Source organism: Priapulus caudatus, unplaced genomic scaffold (assembly GCF_000485595.1).
Source record: "Priapulus caudatus unplaced genomic scaffold, Priapulus_caudatus-5.0.1 Scaffold315, whole genome shotgun sequence".
Taxonomy (NCBI): Eukaryota; Metazoa; Priapulida; class Priapulimorpha; order Priapulimorphida; family Priapulidae; genus Priapulus; species Priapulus caudatus.
The window spans coordinates 265024-272348 of record NW_014577376.1 but is presented as its reverse complement, the minus strand read 5'-3'; positions in this window follow the sequence as shown (position 1 = coordinate 272348).

Below are 7325 nucleotides of genomic sequence, written 5' to 3'. Positions count from 1 at the left end.
GACGCGTGTTAACTATTCATTGCGTCGAGCTCACTCGCGCAGCAATTTTTGTGCCAATGGCCCCCACAAAAAATCCGCACGAAAACACGATGCGCACGGATGTGCAGGACATACGAATAGCCATAGCGTTGGTCCAGCGTGCTCGCCACGATATGAAGTAACGAATGCTAGACGCACACCCACCCTTATGCGAACGAACAACGGCCACTGGCAAAATTGCTAATATTGATTCGCATTGAATGTAATTTCTTGTCGTGCTAGTATTTGTTCCATCGTGCTCATCATCATTGTCGTTTTTATTATTAGATATTATTAGATGAGACATTACGGTCATGGTTATTACCATCGTTGCTAACCTTAAATTACAGGGGCTTATATTTTCTCCCCCAATTACCTTGTAATCAAAGAACAATTTGCCCAAGAATGCCATACCCCGTAACATATATATACAGGGTTTTGTATGAGTAATTGTGTCTAGTTGGCTGACAATTTAACAGTTTGTGAATTTTGGGCGTCACGATGTGCCACTGGCGTGAAGAGTAGAGCAGGTAGTTGGTCACGAAGCAGTTTGCTTGTGCACTAAAGTATAATAGCTGAGGGGTCGCATTGTAGTTTTTGGTGAAATTTATAACATAAATAACTTTATATGTTGTTCGCATGAAAAAACCATAGTCACTCTGAGCTCATGCCGTGTAAAGAAAAGGTAAATACCGGCTGTCAAATTGTGAATTTTAACCTCCGTTTGAATTTTCGAATGTCTACGTAAAAACCCGGATTTAGAACAAGTTCTTTCATGATGTGTGAGAGATTAATCTGTGATTACACAGACGTTTTTTCTCCTAAGAAGGAATATCGTACGTTCCAACGGTGAAGTGTTATCCTTGACCGAGAGTATCCATGCTTGCAATCATAGAACCAGCGTTGTGATGCTGCCATTGGGAGGCATTCTGCCACAGAAACTCAAGAAAACTTGAACAAACATTTTCTCGGTGCTGAGTGTGTGTTACGAGACTGTATCCGTAGTTGTTGTCGAAACCAACCGGTGCAAAATTGCCCGTTATAGTGTTTGGTTCCAAAATGGCATAAGTGCGTCATTCGACTCATACCCTATGTGCTAGTTAGCGTGAAGGCGGTCGTTTGTCGTATATGTAGCTACCCGACGGTGTCAGCGCAGTATGTCGCTACGCCTTACGTCCCTACCCTAACCTAACCCTACCCTAACCCTAACCCTAAAACCCTAACCCTAACCCTAACCCTAACCCTAAACACATATCTGATAGTTACCTCGACAACGACCCTTCGTGCGCTAGTTAGGTGGCAGGGTATGTTCTCCATGACTGGAATCTCATCGTTATAGACCAGTCTTAAATATTATTATGACACTGGGCGGTCATCGCACGAAAACGAGGCTTAAGCCTAGGCCAATTTTGTAAACAAGGGCTGCCTCAGGCAGGCACGCACAGCGGCGGTACACGCACGTACACGCGGGTAACACGGCATGCATATCACCGCTACCGTACACGCCACGGATACACGCAGGGATACACGGCACTGTTACACGCGGCGCTACACGCAAAGATACACGCACGCTGCACGCGGGGTACACAGAGATTACACGCGGCGTACACGCCCACGTACACGCCCCGGCTGGTACACGCCACGTACACGCCCACGTGCACGCGCCGGTTACACGGAGATACACGCGGTGTACACGGCGAGGTACACGCACTTCCACGCGGCGTACATTGCACGTACACGCACCGTCGCACGCAGATATCACGCACGCCTACCGTACCACGCAGATTACATGCCGTTACACGCGCGCATACGCCGAGCATATCACTGCACGTACACGCCCACGTACACTCAGCATACACGCACGTAACACGCCACGCGCACGCGGGTTACCACGCACTTGTCGCACGCGGCGCTACACACAGATTACACGCCGCTACACGCGCGGTACACGGAGATGTGGTGTACGTGCGTGTATCTGCGTGCTACCGCTGCTGCTACGCTGCGTGTACCGCGTGCTACGCTGCGTGTATCTCCCGTGTACCGCGTGTACCGTGCGGTGTATCGCCGTGGTACGCTGCGTGTACCCCCGTCTGTGCGTGCCTGTCTGAGCAGCCATTGTTTAACAAAATTGCCTAGCTTAGCCTCTTTTCCGCTCGTTTTCGTGCGTGACCCCAGGTCATGAATAATAAATAAGAATGGTCTATAATGGCGAAGACCATATGAATGGTTTTTTTAAATATTCATGCGTGTTTTTGTATCCTGTATCATCATGTATCGTGCATTTTTCATGAATTTGCAATCCAAAGCTTAACATATTTTTAATCTAGTTCAAACATCTCCCTCTCCCACGCCCAATTAATCGATGTCAAATTTTCATGTTGGCATTGTAGATTTGTACGTGGAATTGGGAGCCTATGGATTTTTACCATTCGTCACGTAAAATGCATCATAGATACATGTACATACTGTGTCAATAATCACCAACAATCTTTAATCCGTCACATCCTACAAATGTCCCTGTGCGTGGCTCGATCTGTAGTTAAAACGAAAGCAAGCCATCTGAACTGAACCTCACTTCTCGGTTGTTCGTAGAAACCGAGTATAGTTTGCCTACGTGTGTTCCTTCGACTGCTGGCGGTCGCATCGGTTTTCACTTGCACACGGGTATTTTGGCAAGCCTCCAAAATTTCTCTCCTACGATTTCCGATAAAACAAAATGGCTGTGGCTGTGGGAGAATCTCGTTTATGCGTGGAATAAATAACGCAAGTGCTTCAATTCGGCTTCCTCACAATTTGGTTGTAACCCAAGTATTCTTGCATAAATGCATATATAATGAGTTGAGGTAACACGTGTTCTCAAGCGTAGTTGCTCGTTTGCCTCCCTCAACTAAAACTTGGTGTAAAAACTGCATCGTTACTTTCGACGGGTAATTTTGCTATTCGAAAAATAATCTCAGTACTGTTACCATACAAGAGCAAGTGCAGAGAAACAAGTTGCTTATTGCCTTATTTGTTTTCAAAATATTATGTTGGCAGACGTGCGAAATTGGTTTGATGGAAGGTGCATACTACATGCAGCATTTCGTAGGGTGTGTTGCTCCATAAAAGGTTGATGTGGCTGCAGCAGTGCAGCGCTTGCCATTATTTGGCATAGAGCCAGCGGTTTGGCGGGTTTACGCTCATGGACAATATGGCCGCATACCGGGGGGCCGTATCACTAGTATAACGAGACGATCCAGTCTTTAGTCAGACATTTTAGGGGTTAGTTAAAGCTACATTTTTGTTTGCATGCACTCGTGTCCGACGTAAAGGCCGCATTGGCCAGTCTGGGAGCATTCTGGTCACATGGATAGCAAGTCTGCAGACAAGAGTAGGATAAATTACTAGCGCATACAGAATTAGGGAATATCGACAGTGCATCTGTCATGTGGGATATCGTTGCAGCAGGGCTGTAGTGGCCCCCCAAAATATGTTACTGCAGAAAAATGTAGGATCACCCAGTAATAATAGCATAAGTGGTGGTTATGGTGTGTGCCGGCACACACGGCGAACGCCGCAGTTGCGAACCCCATTCGATTAAATCTTTTCATAATTTAGAGCCTGGAAACGGCATTTACTGCATTTTCAGGCTATGTTGAAAGCAACCAATTCTGATCATTTTAAAAGGTCAATTTGTAAATTTCAAAAAGGATGTAGCTAAAGCTGATGTTTTGACCAAAGTATCTAAAATATATATTATGAGTATGATAACTAATAAAACATTGTTTACAAAATTGTATATACTATATCCCTATCAGTACATATTAAATTATGAAAAATAAGCTTAATTGCAGGGATAGAAGCTAACTTTCCAGTAGCTCGGAAAACATGGCAACAGCACAATAAGCGAGTACGCTGGCTAGTTTAAACCCAATACTGTATAAAGACGTTTATCAAACTAATAACTACATATATGCGGCTACATATATAACTACGAAAAACTACATATATGCAGCAACTGCAAGAATGCCACACATCAAGAATACCATGGGTTATAATATCATGTTATCTGCTGTACATTGCCGCATAACGAGATTTTAAAACGCTGGAAGTACTATGATATTCAATATGATTTTTGTGAATAGCAAAATTTCCCGGGTGGTCCTGCTGATGTAAAACCGGGGATAAATCCAGTGGTAAACTTAAAAGTGGTACGTCAGTTTCACGCCTTGTCGATGCAGTATGAGCATGGATGTCGGGCGTGGCAAAGGTATAGATAATCACTAGTCGTACAACTGTAGAGAATGTCAGGCGTGTCGATCGAGCGGCGAATGTCAGGAAATCTGGCATGCCAGATGTTTATCCTGTTTGACAAATGTTGGCGAGCAAAGTGGTTGGATCTGTGTAGAGGTCCGTGAGATTATTAGCAAAAAAAAAACAACCAAAGAAACGTGTTTAAAAAAAATGACGTCGACAATTTTTTTTATCCTGGCCCATCTTTTACGTTCAATAAAATCTGTAACAAGTATACGTCATCACTGTAAAGATACCACAGGAAGTATACAGAAAATTGCAGTTATATATTTTTTTAATTACTAAATTTTAAAATCATGTGTTCTAATAGTCTCATCACATTTGGTAAAAAAAGGCATCTTGAACGTAAGAAAAGTGTAGTAGAAATGTAATTAGGCATGAAATGTAAAATGTAATTGTAAAAAGTATCAAGGGCCAACATGAGTCAACATGATTCTGCACTTTATAACAGATTGTCACGGATAAATCTTGTGTAAATGAAGCATGCCTTCGGGCATGTGTTTCTTCTTTCTCTGAATGATTTAATTATTGTTCTGCCTTTGTGCATGTACGTGCGTGTGTGTGGTACACTGTGGTATATCAATTTCTGAACGGTGGTGTTCATGTTTCGGCCAGAGACACGTGAAATGACTTTTCAAATACTTGAACTTGGGTACATTTTCGTTTGTTACAAAATGAAGACATTTAGTTTTGACAACGTTGAAAGCAATTTCTGTCAAAAGTAACGTATATTCCATTTTTTACTTCCTCCTTTTTTATCAACAACTGAATTAACAAAAAAAATGCTGAGTAAATCAAAACAGGAGACTACTACTGTAGCACTAATCTAACATTCTGTGATCAATATATGAGACGTTATTCGTAAAATATGCAATAACAATGTAGCATGGTACAGTATCTTGCATCATGCTATATTATCATATGGAATGCTTTTTCAGGGGTAGAAATTAACTTGTGAACAAAGGAGTCCAACGGCCTTCCCTGCCCTCAAAAAGAGAGAGTCCACAGCAAAATGAGGGAGTTCGCAGTCTGAAATTCAAAACTAAAGATATTAACAATAACGCATGTGCTTATTTTGAAGGTTTATGAAGTTGCACGTCTGCCAAATTTTCTTTTGGCATTTTAATACTGAAACATTCCGCGAGACCGTGCTTTGGAACGTACTAGTTAGTATAGCAGAATTTTTTGGGAGTCACGCGGACTCCTGCATATGTCAAATCAGGGAGTCCGACAGTAAATCAGGGAGTATTTGACTCCGGACTCGCACCGTTAATTTCGCACCCTGCTTTTTAATTCACAATAGCTATGACGATCATGCAGTGACCAGCACTCCACTAATTTATTGCTGCGTTATAGTCTGTGTGTGTTTGTGTGTGTGTGTGTGTGCGTGCGTGCGACGTGCGTGCGTGCGTGCGTGCGTGTGTGCATGCATGCCTGTAATGATTCTTTGGAAGTTTTTGGCTTGAGAATTTTCTATAGAATACTTCAGCATCAGGAAAGTGCATTGCAGCAATTTTACCAATTTCACATCTTGTTGTATTCCTTCCTGTCTTGCCTCTGAACACAGAAACACAGTTGTTTTTGCACCACGGTTACTTTACCAAGGTCATCCCAAGGCCTTCTGTACATCTCGGTTCTGATATATGCCCTTTGAAAGTTTTCTTGACGATAGATGGATTTCAAATATCCAAATGGGCAATTGAAAAGCTAAGACTAATTTGCGATATCCTATAAATCCTTCGATATGCTGTGATTTCTGGCTGTGTTTTAGTTTTGACAATCCCAACACGGTCATGCTTCAGTTTTCACAGCTAGATGCAGGCCTCTCCCTACGTTGCGCAAACCGGGCGCGCCCGCCCTGTTTGGGAAAACTCTCCCCTCCCCGTTTCAATCGTTGCGTCACGTTTAAATTACCTCTGGCCCGATTAAATTCCAGCACCCGGATAGGAAATGTTATCGCCGAATTGAAATACACTATTTTCAGCGGAGATTCAGCGTGACAGTTCAAAATAAAAGTTTGACAGCGCAGGAATCGATCGTTTGTTGATGCCGCCATTTTGCGAGCAGAAACCAAAGCACACTTGTGTGCTTTGCTGTGATTGGCTGGTCACCCTCACTGCTAAGCCAATCAGCAGAGCTCTTTTGAACGCGCCAGCGCCATGCGTCGAGTAGATGGGACAAAGTAGAGTCACAGTGGATGAATCATGACATATTGATGATGAAGTTTTACAGAAAAGGTCCTGCTTATTGCAGTACATGTCAATAAATGATACATCTACTAAACTGATGCCTTGTGTTATGTTCATTTTTATGTACTTGCCCGAAAAAATTACAAGTTGCCTTCAAGTTCTCCCATAGCTATCCCGAATAAACCCTAGTTTAAAAAAAAAAAAAAAAAAAATGACACTAGATCAGAGAAAACAAATCAACTCAAACATGTCCGAAAATGCCTCAGAATGCACCACAGAGCTTCTAAGATCTCAAAATTTTACCGGGGGCGTGCCCCCAGACCCCCCTAGGTTTCAATTTCATCCTGGGGAGAGCCCTGAGATGTATGTACCTCAAAATTAATGGGGTTCACTTTTGTATTGGGGCCGTTTATGACATGCATAATTGATTCCAAATGGTACAACCCCCATCTGTTCATAAACGAACAAAACTGAATCTTTGCCTCTCTGTCATGTAATCACAAGTAGTATTAATTTGATGTATTATATGATCTCGATTGTTTTATTTCTGATTTGTAGTACAGGTTGTAAAGCCCCCCTCCCCGCACACGGTGAGGTTCGTGCTGAGCATGGAACGTGAGCTTCGTGCTCAGCAGGAACCTTATACCCACGCACACGCTGAGTTGTCAGCCTCGCGAGACCAAAATTCGTGGGTGCCACTGTCTGGTGCACGGGTGCACGAAGCGGTCACTGGAGTGGGAGCACGGCTGAACCAATCAAAATGCGCAGCCATTTTGGAATAACTAAATACGCATGCGCCGACACTGAGCAGGAATCTCACATACC